Below are 15290 nucleotides of genomic sequence, written 5' to 3' on the forward strand. Positions count from 1 at the left end.
AGTAATCACTAACTCATCACCTTTTGGGCTTTCATGATCCATGCATGGATCAATTAGACATTTAGACTATCCACATTCATGACAATACCCAACTTAACCTTCATTTAAAAAATAATATCTCTTTCATCATAATTAATGTGTAGCCAACTGAGAAAAGCAACTCATGACAACTTTGGCCTTTCATATCAGTCGGGTTTTGTAACATCCCAAAAATACAGTCCAAAAATTTCATTTTTATTTATAACAAAACCATAGCAATCCAATCATCTCATAAAACATAAGTGTAATATCTCAAAATATCTTGTCAAAACACTATATCACAAATCCAAAATATCAGAGTAAATCTCCCAGGCTAAAATGTTGTGGAGTCAGTGTGCCATGCAGTCATCCTAAGCTCTTCCCCTTACTAGCAGAAGTACCTGAAACCAAAACTAACAATTGTAAGCACGAAGCTTAGTGAGTCTCCCTAAACTACCACATATCATACACATAATCAGATAATCGCATATAACATACATTGGGCCCCGCCCCGCTACCTCGGGTGCTGCCCGACATCAACTTTTCTGGCATCGGGCCCCACCCGACATCGAGCCCCGCTCGGCATCAGACCGCATCTGGCATCGGTCCCCGCCCGGCATCGAGCAAAGCTCAGCATACATATGAGCATAAATACTAGTACACATAACATAAGCATAATAACTTAACTATAACACATACACATTCTTCGGGCCCCGCCCGACATCGGACCGAAATTCCGGAAACACGCAAACATTCCTCAGCAACCGCCACGGTATCAGACTGTTACACCCCCAAACCAAGGATGGCGGAAACATACGGGGGTGGCAGACTTCATGTATAGTATCATAACAACGAGTATAATAGTGATCAAAGCAATACAACCAATCATAATTGCATAAATATAATTGGAAAAGAATTATATAGTTTCAAGTGTGACATATTTCAATGATTGATTACAACATGATATGAAAATAGTTGTTCAACGTCGTAGCGTACCATCCTCAAAAGCTTGTGATTTCTTGGTTTCATTGATTTCCTGAGAATACAAATAGTTTTGAAAAAGTGTCAACAATTAAGTTGGTGAGTTCATAAGCTTCTTAGATGAAGATTTTGGAAACCGATCTTTCTAATGAGTTTTGTGTTACCAAGAAAAATCCAATATTTTCCTTACAAGAGTGATGTGTAGTCTTAAATACCAAGACCGAAATGTACAAGTAAAATCCATACTTATTGATATAAAAAGTGATTTTAAATCTACATAAAACCCTTTTTGATTTGATAAAATCCCCGTAAACTTTATGTGTTGTTAACTCCTTATGTGAGTCGCTATAACCATACTATGACTAATGAACCTGCCACGACGTTTCTTAGGCGTCAAAAAAGATAATGACACTTGTCACCCCAGACTTGCCAGTCTAGCTGCTGCATGCAGCTCAGGTGTGGGTTTGTCAGACCCAATATAGATATATACACAACTATCACGTTCTCCCTACAAGAGACTCCGGTTATAACTGCCAGGAATTTTAACCTGTACTCTAGGAGTACTGAGAAGAATGTCTCACAATTTAAGCTAACAAGTTTACGTGTAGTGTGCGTGAGTGTAAAACCTTTTTCTGTGGGAATAAAACCTTCTGAAATGTGTTTGTTGTGTTAATGGAAACATGTTTATAATGTATATGAAACATAAACTATACTTACCATAGTTTATCATAAATGTTTGTAATGTATACGAGACATAAACTATACCTATTATAGCTTATAAAAAACGTTTTGTAATGGTAGAAATACTCTGTGCATATGATGTAAACCTCTACAATGAGGTAAAAGACATTTAATATAAACAACATGTATATATATATATATATATATATATATATATATATATATATATATATGATACTACACACCTTGCTCAGCAAGATACAAGGTGTAAATGAGTAAATAACAATTTGCTAGTTTTATCCTTTCTGTTCCTTTTCTTGGAATAATTATAGAAAATTCATACGGAGTCGAAAACTGATTTAGTAAATTCCGAGAGTTTAGAAATTTTGTATAGTTTGTTCATAATTTTTCTGATGATTTTTAGAAGTCTAGAACTGGTGTGAAAACGTTCATATTCACACACTAGTCCAAAATCGTAGCTACAGTGATAGGCAGCTTTGTAAAAATCACCATAAATTGTAGAAAAATCGTATGGGGATGTGCAAGTAGTCAATTTAAAGGTATGAACCTGAACTATTTGCAACTAATACAGTTTTGAAAACTAAAATGTTTAAGTTGACCAAAACAGTCCGTGAATGGAGTTAAACTTTTCTGATGAAAGCTATTGGATGAGTCTAGTTGTGTTCTTGGTGTTTTAACTTGTATCCCGCCCCCCCCCCCCCCCCCTCCCTTTAAAACTTAAGAAAAACATGAAAAGATAGGGGTACGAACTCACCTTGTCTGATTTCAGTGGATGGATGTTGAAGAAGGGAAGTGTTAAACTCAAGAACACTTAGAAGACGCCTTGAAGATTCGAAGATCTAACACGAATATGATGCTGTTTGTGCAAGGCATCTATGATTTTAGTAGAAAGAAAGTGAAATAATCATGTGCGGAGTGATATTACTTACTAGGAGTAGATGAAGAACTTGGGATCAGCCCTTGAATCTTCAAATTTTAGAGAAAGAAGTGAGAGAGAAATGGGTCTTGCTTTTTGGTGGAGAATGAGTGAAATGGGAGGAGAGATAAGGATTTCCAGCTTTTGTTCGAGAGTGGCTGGAAAAATGAGTGTAAAAAGGACAATGATTGACTGAATAGTGATGAATAGTGGCTGGGTATGGCCATGGAGTAGGTGTGGGAGGTTGCTTGTGTCCTTGCCCAAAGGATAAGTCAACACTTCACCTAAATATCTCATCAACTAGATTTTATTCTTAAGCAATGATTTTCCTCCAAATATGATTAAAATATGAATATTTAGGGTCTCTTATGCTAAAGGGTAAATTACACGAATGGTCCCTATGGTTTGGTGTAGTCTGGACGTTTGGTCCCTAAAATCTTTTTTTAACTCGAGTTATCCCTATTTCATTTTTTCGTTGCGCGTTTGGTCCCTAGCAGACATAAAAAGACTTTATTGACCCTGTATATCTCTTTTCTAATTAATTAATGTTTTTTAAATTATTTATTGGTTAAAGAAATTATTTAATAAGATAGGTGGTTCACACCCTAAACCCCCCACCCCACCCCATTCTTGTCCTTGCCATCGCCCCTCCGGTTGTATCTCCGATGAGACCTCTGGCAACCAGCCACCCTTGTTCTTCAACAAATCCCAAATATGAAAACCAAACCTAACCATTTAAATCAAAATCCACAACCAAATAATATTAAGAACTTGCAAAAGACCAATCTGGGTTCTTAGATTCGAGGAATCAAAATCCATTCATCCCAAAAATGAATAATTTCTTCTACATATCATGAACAATTTCTTCTGCATATCATCTTCTCCCAAAACATTCTCCACGACTTTTTTTTTTCAGCAATGCATTTGGGTTCTTCGATTCATACAAGCAAACAACATCAATACCCGATTCATGGATCCTATACCCTACTATGGCATACGACATAACTCAAAACAACCACAATAAGCCCTAAATTCAACTGATTACCGCCTATTAGTCTCCTGAATTTCAGAAGAAGGATACGAATCAGATGAAGGAGATGAGTCTGGGTATATGAACAGTCCGAGATTTGATGAAGGAGACTAAGAGCGGTAGGGAGGAGAAGGATGAGTATGCCAATTTTGTTTTATAGAGGCATGATTTAGACGATCTTCTACTCTCGACTGAGGAGAGGGCATCGAGAAGAGGTGGTGACAAGGGAATGGTTCTGACCGATTTTATTTCGATGGTAGTCCAAATTCCAAACAATGGAGAAATCAGAGGAGGAACTAAATGGATTAAAGGGATAAGGAAGTGGGTCATGGATGGTTGTCGAAGTGAAGGTGGTATCACTGGTGATGTTGGTCCACCACCATCTTATTAGAGACCTTCGCTTTCGCCTTTGTCTGCTAGAGTGAAACCCCATTTGCTTGTTCGGAGAAGATGAAGTCGTGATGTTCAAGGGTACAAGTGAAGGAAGCTAAGGTTGGGACCACATTATTTACGAAACATTTTTTTAATAAATAAATAACAAATAAACAATAAAAAAGAAAAAAAGAAATATAAAAGGGTAATATAGTCTTTTTATCTTGGACAGGGACTAGGCATGCAATAAAAATATACAATAGGGACCGTCCAAGTTAAAAAAAAAAAAGTTTTTAGGGATCAAACACACAAATTACCCTAAACCATAGGGACCATCCGTGTAATTTACCTTATGCTAAAATACGAGTTTGGGTGAAAATCTCGTGTTAAAATCACGAAAAACGTGCTCAAAACGCTAAAAATATTGAAAACCGGGCAAAAATTGCCAATTTCCGAAATTCTAGGTCGGAGGTTCGGTCCCAGCCCTTAGCACCGAAAGTTGATGGGGGAAACGAGAGTAGGGTTCGGCTCCTTAAGTTGTGCATCTCGGACCGAATGTGAAGGCTTGGACCGAAGGTAGTCCTCGCGGACTGAAGGTGGCCTCTCGGACCAAAGGTTACTTTCGGTTCCTTAGTAGTTTCGGTTCAAGAGGTGGTTTCGGTTCTCAGGAGGTTCGGTTCCAAAGAAGGTTCGGCTCCTTTAGAGGGTTTTTCTCGTAAACTTCTGTTTTCAAGCGGTTTTCGATTAAATTAAGGGTTAGGATGCCCCGAGTGATTATATGAAGTTGAGAGAGATTTTGAGAGAGATTTGACATATTTGGAGAGATTTGACATACTTAGAGAGATTTGGGAGAGATTTGACATACTTGGAGAGATTTGGCATACTTAGAGAGATTTGGAAGAGATTTCACATACTTAGAGAGATTTCTCATTTAGAGAGAGATTTGGGAGAGATTTCACATGCTTGGAGAGATTTGGGAGAGGTTTCACATACTTAGAGAGATTTGGGAGAGATTTGACATATTTGGAGAGATTTGACATACTTAGAGAGAGTTCTCATTCAAAGAGAGATTTGGGAGAGATTTCACATGCTTTGAGAGATTTGGGAGAGGTTTCACATACTTAGAGAGGTTTAGGAGAGATTTGACATACTTAGAGAGATTTGGGAGAGGTTTCACATACTTAAAGAGATTTGGGAGAGATTTGACATATTTGGAGAGATTTGACATACTTAGAGAGATTTATGAGAGATTTGACATACTTAGAGAGATTTCTCATTCAGAGAGAGATTTGGGAGCGATTTCACATGCTTGAAGAGATTTGGGAGAGATTTCTTTTGTGACCTTTTTGAGTGTTTGGCTTTGTAACGCAAGGTTTGTAAACCCCGTTTAGCCATGTTTAAGAGTCTTACATACCCCCGAAGGGTATGTAATAGTGTTTTATCGCTTTGCTACCTCACTTACCCTAATTAGGGTTCAAGAAATCTAAAAATACAAACTTTTCAAGTGATGATTTCTTATTAAAATAGTGAGTTGTACAGTAATTACATAAAGTAAACCATAATATACAAGAGTTAGTAGAGTTGACCGATTTGACTTGTTGACTTTATTTGACTTTGACTTGACCAGAATTTGACGATTTTCACACAGACTGTAATCCGGAACATACAAACACATACACATGCAGGAATCACAAAGACATCAAGCATACTGACATTCTTCGGGTACCGTCTCGGCATAGGATCAAAATCCAGAAAACATGTAAGCCTACATCGGGCCCCGCCCGACATCGGACCTTAATCTGGAACATACTATCATACATAAACGGGCCAGCCTTGGTGCCTTCGACTCTTTCCTAATGGAGGAAAACTCACCTCTCAAGTTGGCTGATGAAATCTCGTTTGAGGAATCTCTGATGACTGCTCCAACGACTCCCCGACTATCATTGTCACAATCATCACTTAGTCAAAAAACTAAAAATCCTTCTAAGGGTAAAATGACCATTTTAACTCTAGTGAAAGTCAACATTCTTGTCAAAGTCAACGTCCTGGGTTGATTCAACTCGTCGAGTCCTATGAATCAAAAATCCCAAAATCGCGATCCAACTCATCGAGCCATACCCCTTACTCGTTGAGTTCCCTGGCTACTCAAAGTCGCGATTTGGCAAATCAACTCGTCGAGTCCCTTCGCATACTTGCCAAATTCTACCTTGTACAACATTGGGACAAAGCGACTCAACTCGCCGAGTCCCTCTCTGGACTCGTCGAGTTCCTTAGTCTGTTTGGGCCATCTTAATAGATTAAGTCTCTACTCTCCAGATCCAAACCCCATACTTCTTCTACATACTGAAAATGCCCACTTAAGGGTAAATTTTCCAACTTCACCCATTAAAAGTCCTTCTTAATGGGTTTAGCTCAAACCCTAGTTCTTTAGGACATAGATCTTTGTCCATACGCCATAGTACTCAAAACCAAAGCATGAAAACCAAGATCTAGGTCCTATACACCAAATGAACACATAATGATCGTAACTTTCCTTTCATGCATGGCCTTTTAGGGCTTAAAATGCCATAACAACACCTTAAAGCTTTCATAGGAGCTCTAATGGCATAAAGTTGGCACCTTTATGCCATGAAACCCCTTCTAGACCCCAGATCTGAAAGGTAGGTCACTTGGGACGTCCATTTCCCAAGGGCTAAGCTTCTTGGACCAAAAACCCCATAAAGTGACAAAGAAGAGATCTAACAAGCTATTAAGCAAGGTTGAGACTTGCTTACCAGAAAATAAATAGGATGATATGTTGCTTCTGGATCTACAATCTTCTCCTTGAACCCTCTATCTCCTTCTTCTTCCAAAAGCTTCAAGAACACACAAAGATCACTCAAAATGGCTCACAAGCTCACACAAGGATCTAGGGTTTTGTAGATTAGGGTATCGGACTTGGAGGCTGGAGATGAGGCCATAAAGTGGGGATTAAGATGCTTAAACAGGGTACAAAACCCCGAAATTAGGGTTTCACTCTGGCAGACCTACTTGCCGAGTTGGGGGCTCTCAACTCGTCAAGTAGATTTCTTAAAACCCCATAGCCAATCTTGTTTCTACTCGACGAGTCTGGAGCTCCCAACTCGTCGAGTAGTTCTTCAAAAATGAATAACTTATAATAAAAACACGTACCAGGAATCAGGCGTTACAATTTTCCCCCACTTGCCTTAGACTTCGTCCTCGAAGTCTGTTGCGTCGGGAAACATCTCTAGGTAGTGCTTCCTCATCTCCTCCTCGGGCTCCCAAGTCCACTCGGAACCCTTGCAATGCTGGTGCTGCCACTGCACCTTCACCAACTCCACCCTCTTGTTCCTTAGCTCCTTCGTCTTCTTGTTGAGAATAGCTACCAGTCTCTTGATATAATTAAGGCTTTCATCAACCTGAATATCCTCTAGGGTACAACCGCTGAGTCATCCACTAAGCACTTTCACAACTGAGAAACATGGAAAGTGTTGTGGATCTGGCTGAGCTCTACTGGCAGATCCAAATGGTAAGCAACCAGACCCACCCGAGCCAGCACCCTGAACGGAACGATGTATTTGAGGCCCAGCTTGCCCTGCTTCCTGAACCGAATAACATCTTTCCAAGGTGACACCTTCAGGAGAACCATGTCGCATACCTGAAACTCCAAGTCTGAACGCCGCTTGTCGACGTAGCTCTTTTGCCGACTCTGAGCAGTCTTGAGCCTGCTTCGGACTTACTGGATCCTCTTTGTAGTCATGAGTACTACCTCAGTACTCCCTATGACTCTCTGAATGACCACGCCCCAACAAATTGGGGTCCTACATATCCTAACTGCCACCGAAATCCAAGACACATGGGCGTAGCATGTCCTCGAGAGTCTGTATCGTCCTCTCGCTCTGTCCGTCTGTCTAAAGCTGGAAACGGTGCTGAAGTGGAGACAAGTACCCATCTCGTCATGAAACCGCTTCATAAATATGGAAGTGAAACGGACATCTTGGTCTGACACCACCGAGACGGGCACTCCATGTCATGCCACTATCTCATGCACGTAAATCTCAGCCAGCTTCTTAACCAATAATCTCTCCTGAATCGAGATAAAATGAGCACTCTTGGTCAACCGATCCACGATGACCCATATCGAATCTACCCCACGTGCGGTCCTGGGAAGCTTGGTGATGAAATCCATGGTGATATCCTCTCATTTCCACATGGGAATGTCCAACGGATGCATCTTGTCGTGGGGTCGTTGGTGCTCAGCCTTGACCTTCCTACAGGTCAAGCACCTCTCCACATACCATGCTACGTCCTGCTTTATGTTGGGCCACCAGTAATCAGGGAGAAGGTTCTGATACATCTTCGTCACCCCGGGATGGTTGGAGAACCTTGACTTATGGGCCTCATCCATCAGAAATTGTTGTACTCCGCCCAAGTACAGAACCTAGACCGTCCCATGCAGGGTCGACAACCCATTGGTTGTCATAATCAAATGAGGCTACCTGGCCTATGATCCGCTCGCACTTCCGACGCTCCTCCTTCGGGCCCTCAACCTGCGCCTCTCTGATCTGCTCCAGCAATGTAGTAATCACTTTCATCCCCAGACTGATGTCTCGAATTAGGGTCGCTATCACCTTGCGGCTTAACCATCGGCGCCACATTGGACTTGCCCGGGTGGTAAAGGATCTCACAGTCGTAGTCCTTCACCACGTCTAACCACCAACGCTGCCTCATGTTCAGATTCGGCTGATCCATAAGGTACCTCAAACTCTTGTGGTTCGTGTAAATGGTACAACAGACCCCATAGAGGTAATGACGCCAAATCGTGAGGGCGAAAACCACAGCCCCCAGCTCTAAATCATGTGTCGGATAGTTAGCCTCGTGAGGCTTCAAATGCCTCGAAGCATAAGCTATCACGTGACCCCGCTGCATCAATACAGCACCCATACCCATCATCGAAGCTTCACAGTAAACCACGAAGTCATCGACGCCCTCTGGCAATGTCAGAATCGATGCCTCGCATAACTGTTGCTGAGAGTCTCGAAGGCTGCCTGCTGCTCAGGCCCCCAGCAGAAAGTCACCGACTTCTAGGTCAGTCGGGTCAAGGGAACAACGATCTTAAAGAAATCCTGGATGAATTTCTGGTAGTAACCCGCTACACCACGGAAACTACGAATCTCAGTTGGAGACCTCGGAACCTCCCACTGCATCATGGCCTCTATCTTGGCCAGATCGACCAGAATACCCTTCTTGTTAACAACATGCCCCAGAAACTTCACCTCACGCAACCAGAACTCACACTTGGAGAACTTTGTGAAAAGTTTCTACCTCCTCATTGTCTCTAGCACCTCCCTCAGGTGCTCCTCATGCTGCTCCTAGGTCTTGGAGTAAACCAAGATGTCATCGATGAAGACTATCACAGACTGATCCAACATCGGTCTGTATACGCGGTACATGAGGTCCATGAATGCGGCTGGAGCATTGGTGAGCCCAAACAGCATCACCACAAACTCATAGTGACCATATCGAGTCCTAAAAGCTATCTTCTGCACATCCTTGTCCCTGACTCGCATTTGGTGATAACCCAATCGTAAATCAATCTTGGAGAACGAAGATGCACCGTATAGCTGGTCAAACAAATCATCGATCCTCAGGAGGGATAATGGTTCTTCATATTTACCTTATTCAGCTCCCGGTAGTCTATACACATGCGATGTGTCTCGTCCTTCTTCACAAATAGGATCGGGGCTCCCCATGGTGAACTACTCGGCATGATAAATCCCTTGTCTAGCAGCTCTTGCAACTGCATAGACAACTCCTGCATCTCGGTAGGAGCCAACCGATATGGTGCCTTGGATATCGGAGCCGCACCAGGGACTAGGTCAATCCGGAACTCAACATGTCTCTCCAGAGGTACCCCAGGCAAGTCCTTCGGAAACACATCCGCATACTCTCGCACGATCGGTACATCATCCACTGTCGCCTTACCCTTATCCCGGGCATCCATAATATACGTGACGTAACCCGCGCAACCCTGCTGAAGGTAGCGCCTCGCTTTAGCTGCTGAACATAGAGTCGGTTCATGTTGCGGCCTCTGACCCTGAATCACTAACCCTCCCCCACTAGGAGTCTGAACTCTCACTAGCTTCTGTTTGCATTCGATTACTGCCCCATTGGGACTCAACCAGTCCATACCCACTATAATATTATTCACTCGCAAGTTGTTGCACCTCAATCATAGGTGCAAACTCATCCATGAACCTGGCCAAGAAATCACTCCAAGTCATCGCATCGATAGCGGCATCATCTCCAATAGCTCTCCTAACCTCCTCCCATCAATCTCGTACCCTATCCTTCAGGAAGCAGGAAGCAAGTCGAACCTTGTCCCCCTCAGGACATCTGTTGGTGCGGAAGGAGTTGGCGACATCTACCAACCACCTGACACTAGCAATGGGGTCCTGAGCCCCATGATAGTCAGGAGCTCCATGGGCTCTGAACTCCCTGAATGTCAATGTGTGGGACCCCATCATGTCCTCCACCACAGTGCGGAATGCACTCAGCCTCTCATCCAACAACTCCATGATACCCTCATTGATCGTACCAAAGATCACAGTAGTTTGGTCTATAATGTTGCGTGTGATCTCAGATGAGATGAACTCCCTCATCTGGTCATCTAGCTGCCCGGCTCCAAAGCCCGAGCATATTCCTTAGCCAGCTCCCGAAGTGCCGACTGGTCTAGTGCATCGCGTCACCATGCTAAAAATACACCATAACAAAATCAGTATACACGTCATAACTCGCGGGATCTCACATACTATAAGTTTCCTAAGTTCATCTCAGCCTTCCTTGATTTGAGTACGGATCCTATGCTTTCAATAGTACGGACCCATGCTACCTTCCGCATGTATCCATACTTTCCTCAAGAACATGCTTGACTCCACCAAGTCCTTTCTACTGCTACTTTTGTTCTTACGCTAATCTCATCCTAGGCTTGCCCTAGGGTAATCACTAACCCACTCTCAGCCATCAGCTGCATAAGAAGTCCTTACTATCTCCCCTAACTAGCTCGCGAATACCAATACATATCACTAAGACTATATAATTCTTCGAATGAAAGATTCTACCCTACAACGCTTGGACTCAAACAAGAGCTGTGAAATATAGCTAGACCTAACCTTCTAAAATTATTTAGTCCTCACAATATGTAACTTAACATATTCATTTATTTAAAGCTTGGTTCCTGGTATGTATTTTAATAAACATTACTCATTTTTGCAAAGGGACTCGACAAGTTGGAGGCCCCAAACTCATCGAGTAGGAATGGGATTTTTGGACACGGGACTTGTAGTCTACTCGATGAGTCGAGAAGACTCGACTCGACGATTAAGGATGCCAGAGTGAAACACTAATTTCCAGGGTTTGCACCCTATTTAAAGACCCTAACACTCCCATTGTGGCCTCCCTCATCGCCACCTATAGTCCAGCAAACCCTAATCCGTGATCTTGAGCTTTGTGAGTGTGTGAGTGAAAAAGGAGTGATTCCTTGGTGTGGTCTTGAAGGAGTGGAAGCTAGAAGTGCTTTGTTTAAGGAAGGAGCTTTCGATCCAGAAGAAAAACTCCATTTCCAGTTCATTTGAGGTATAAAGTCTATACCTTGTCTACTTGTTTACTAGATCTCTTCATGGGGTAGTTTAGGTCCATATGGAGCATAATATGGAACCATTCATGGATGCAAGCATGTTTTGGGGTAATAACTTCAGATCCAGAGCCTTTAAGGGACTCCATGGAATAAAGGTGCCAACTTTATGTCCATGGGAGTCCCTTGCATCATATGAACCACTTTTTAGGGCTATTTGAGCTAAATAACCAATGCATGAGCGTAAAGTTTGTAACTTACGTGTTATATCGAACCTAGGAGGCTAGATCTACATTTTAGATGCATTAAGCCTGATTAATATCGACTGGATCAATTTGGACTTTGGGGGACTCGATGAGTCGTCCATACGACTCGGCGAGTTGGGTCGTGGTCCCCCAACCTTTTTTGTTACTGGGAAAATCCGTTGAGTCTAGAACATGACTCAGCGTGTTGGACGTATTTATGGATTTAAAGATCAAAGAACTCGACAAGTCTAAGGATGAACTCGTCAAGTTGAGAGCCAAATGTCCCAACTGATATGAAGAGGAACTCAATGAGTTCAAGGATGAACTCGGTGAGTTATGAGTGAAATGCCCCGATTTGTATAAAGTGGAACTCGACGAGTTCATGGAAGAACTCGACGAGTAGGATCGAGACTCTGGAGTTTTGTGGACCCAAGAACTCAACGATTTGATGGACCAACTCGGCGAGTTGAGTCAACCAGAATGTTGACTTGGACCAGAAGGCTGACTTTTACTAGAGTGCTGACCTTTAACTTGACCATTGACCAGAGTTGACCCTTAAAGAGTTATTAGTGTGAAAATGTAATTAAAGGAGATTGTTATGTGTAGGAATTTGAGAGGAGTTGATCCCAGCACCAAGGACAGTTCAACTTCTTCACGACGTTGAGGTGAGTTACCTTCCAGTAGAAGTAGGTCTAAGGCACCAATGTCAGCCCACTAGTAGATTGAGTATAGTAGAGATGATTGTCTTAGTGATAATTGTCTGGTATACCACAATCTGTTATGCTATATGAGTTAGTATGCTATGATGTTATTTGATAGTGGTAGGAGGGGACTAGTCCCTAGACTCGGTTGAGAGATACTGGCAGGGTAGTTTGGGCACCCAGATATGCCTAGAAGGGTAGGTCGAGCACCCATATATGCTTGACAAGGGGTAGATCGGGCACCCCGGTATGCTTGACAAGGGTAGGTTGAGCACCCAGATATGCTCACACGGTAGGCCGGGCACCCAGATATGCATGGTATTATGTTTATTATATGGTATGTGGTGTGATGGGGGAACTCACTAAGCTTTGTGCTTACAGTTTCAGTTTTTGGTTTCAGGTCCTTCTTCTTCGAAGGGAAAGGAGCTAGTACGGTAGCAACACATGACACACACGATTTCTACATACGATTTCTACTATGTTATGACACGATTTCAGACTTATGATCTATGGTTTTTCATGAAATGAATTAACTTGATGATGTTTTCTATAAATTGTTTTATAAATTGCTATACCAAAAATGAAATTTTTGGTCTTGAATTTTGGGATGTTACAAGTTGGTATCAAAGCCTTGGTTTGACGGATTCGAGCACTCTCTCGGGTGTGTCTGGACTCAAACTGAGGAATTGGTATGAAAAATTTCAAAAATAAAATCATTTTTATAAAAAGGCTTTTGAAAAGAATTTGAAAAGAGAAAAAGGACTTTGAAAATAACAAGGTGTGTGATATGTGCAATCGGACGAGCTCAAATAAGTTTTTCCCAAGATACCCATACATATTTGATATGATATATGATATGATTATGAGAACTTCATGCTAGATTAGGGTTGAGGATCTAGGAAGGATGCCTTAACTGCCTGTTATATGTATAAGAACTTCATGCTAGATTAGGGCTAAGTATCTAGGAAGATGCCTTATGTGCCTGCTATTGTGCTTATTAAATTTCATGCTAGAACTGATTAGTGAGTGATATGATGGCCTGAATAGGATATGCTTGGTTTTGTTACTCAATGCTCAAATGTTGCTTGATTTGTTCTTTTAGGAGTTCTAGTTATCTTTAACTAAATAGTAAACGAATACATTAAGTTACATATTGCGGGGACTAAATAATTTTGGAAGGTTAGGTCTAGCCCTATTTTGCAGCTCTTGTTTGAGTCCAACCGTTGTAGGGTAGGACCTCTCATTCGAAGAATTATATGGTCTTAGTGATATGTAATGGTATTCACGAGCTAGTTAGGTAAAGGTAGTAGGGATTTCTTATGCGGCTGATGGCGGAGAGTGGGTTGGAGAGTTACCCTAGGGTAAGACTAAGATGAGATTAGTACAATGAGCAGTAGTAGTATAAGGGACTTGGTGAATTCAGGGAAATCCTTGAGGAAAGTACGGATAGATGTGAAAGGTAGTATGGGTCCGTACTACTGAAAGCATAGCACTCATACTCGAGTCAAGGAGGGCTAAGATTGAACCAGGGAAACTATCGAGAGTGTGAGACCTCTCGAGATTATGTATGACCCTGATGATTATGTGTTTTGTTTCAGAATGGTGGTGACATGTCACGGAGCAGGAGGTTCAGGGTCTGGGTCAGGATCAGGTTCAGGTTCGGGTGCAGGTTTTGAGCCAGTTAATGATGGACTACGTGAGTTCATCGCGTCTGAGATCATGAGAGGCATCCTTGAGGCGACCCCGGTGATTTTAAGGCCGATCAAGGAAGGGATCATCGAGTTGATGGAGGAGCGTCTCAGAGCCTTCAGGAGTGACATGGCATTTGGCTACATTGGGACACACACACTCTCCTTCAAGGATTTCATGGGATGTGGTGTGCCAGACTTTCACAGTGTAAAGGACCCCATGGTGGCCAGTAGGTGGATTGCATACATGGAGTTTGCTCATTTGACGAGCTTCTGAACCGAGGGGTCGAAGGTCCGGTATGATGCAGGATGTTTGAGGGACCGAGCTCGAGATTGGTGGGAGGCTGTCAGTGATTCATTGGGGAGCCCCAGCCATCAAGGCTATGACTTTTCGGACTTTGTGACCAGGTTTAGGGCTGAGTTTGCATCGGCTGTGGAGCTTCAGCAGCTTGCCAGAGAGTTTTTGGATATGAGGCAGACGACTGAGTTGGTGGCGAAGAACACCGCCAAGTTCAGGGAGAGGGCCTTACTGGTTCCTAGGTATGCAGGGGACGAGGAGATGAGGAAGACTCGGTAGCACGACATGTTGAGGGCTGGCATCAGGAAACATGTCAGCTACTCAGCATGCCCGAACTTGGAGGACAAGATAGCCAAGGAGAGAGAGAGAGAGAGAGAGAGAGAGAGAGAGAGAGGGAGATTGACATTGATCACCTCCGGAAGAGGAGGGTGGAGGCTAGGTAGATTAGTGGGGTTTTAGGGAAAAAAAACCCAAGGGATCTGACTCTAGGTCGAAGGGCCAGCAAGGCTAAAGCCGCTATGGGAAATGTGGCAGGCCACATGACGGAGTGTGCAAAGTTGGGGGCTCGGACTGCTACAAGTGCGGGAAGACCGGGCACTTTAGCAAGGATTGTACAACCCCTACCCCTACCATCCAGAAGTCAGACTTGATTTGCTCTCATTGCAATCAGAGGGGCCATAAAAAGGCCAACTGCCCTCAACTAACA

General features: G+C 42.8%; 1 long non-coding RNA gene across 3 annotated transcripts; it reads right to left on the reverse strand.

The window, feature by feature from the left end:
- Nucleotides 1-213: 213 nt before the first annotated feature.
- On the reverse strand, nucleotides 214-2767 carry LOC122194792 (uncharacterized). Of its 3 annotated transcripts, none has more exons than XR_008224558.1 (4): nucleotides 2631-2767; nucleotides 2456-2557; nucleotides 1015-1054; nucleotides 214-419 (listed from the first exon to the last, which is right to left on the reverse strand). It is a non-coding gene; the product is annotated as an uncharacterized LOC122194792 (long non-coding RNA). The 3 variants fall into 3 exon arrangements; XR_008224557.1 differs by having other exon boundaries at nucleotides 718-1054; XR_008224556.1 differs by having other exon boundaries at nucleotides 214-1054.
- Nucleotides 2768-15290: the final 12523 nt, after the last annotated feature.

Source organism: Lactuca sativa, chromosome 6 (assembly GCF_002870075.4).
Source record: "Lactuca sativa cultivar Salinas chromosome 6, Lsat_Salinas_v11, whole genome shotgun sequence".
NCBI classification, from domain to species: Eukaryota; Viridiplantae; Streptophyta; class Magnoliopsida; order Asterales; family Asteraceae; genus Lactuca; species Lactuca sativa.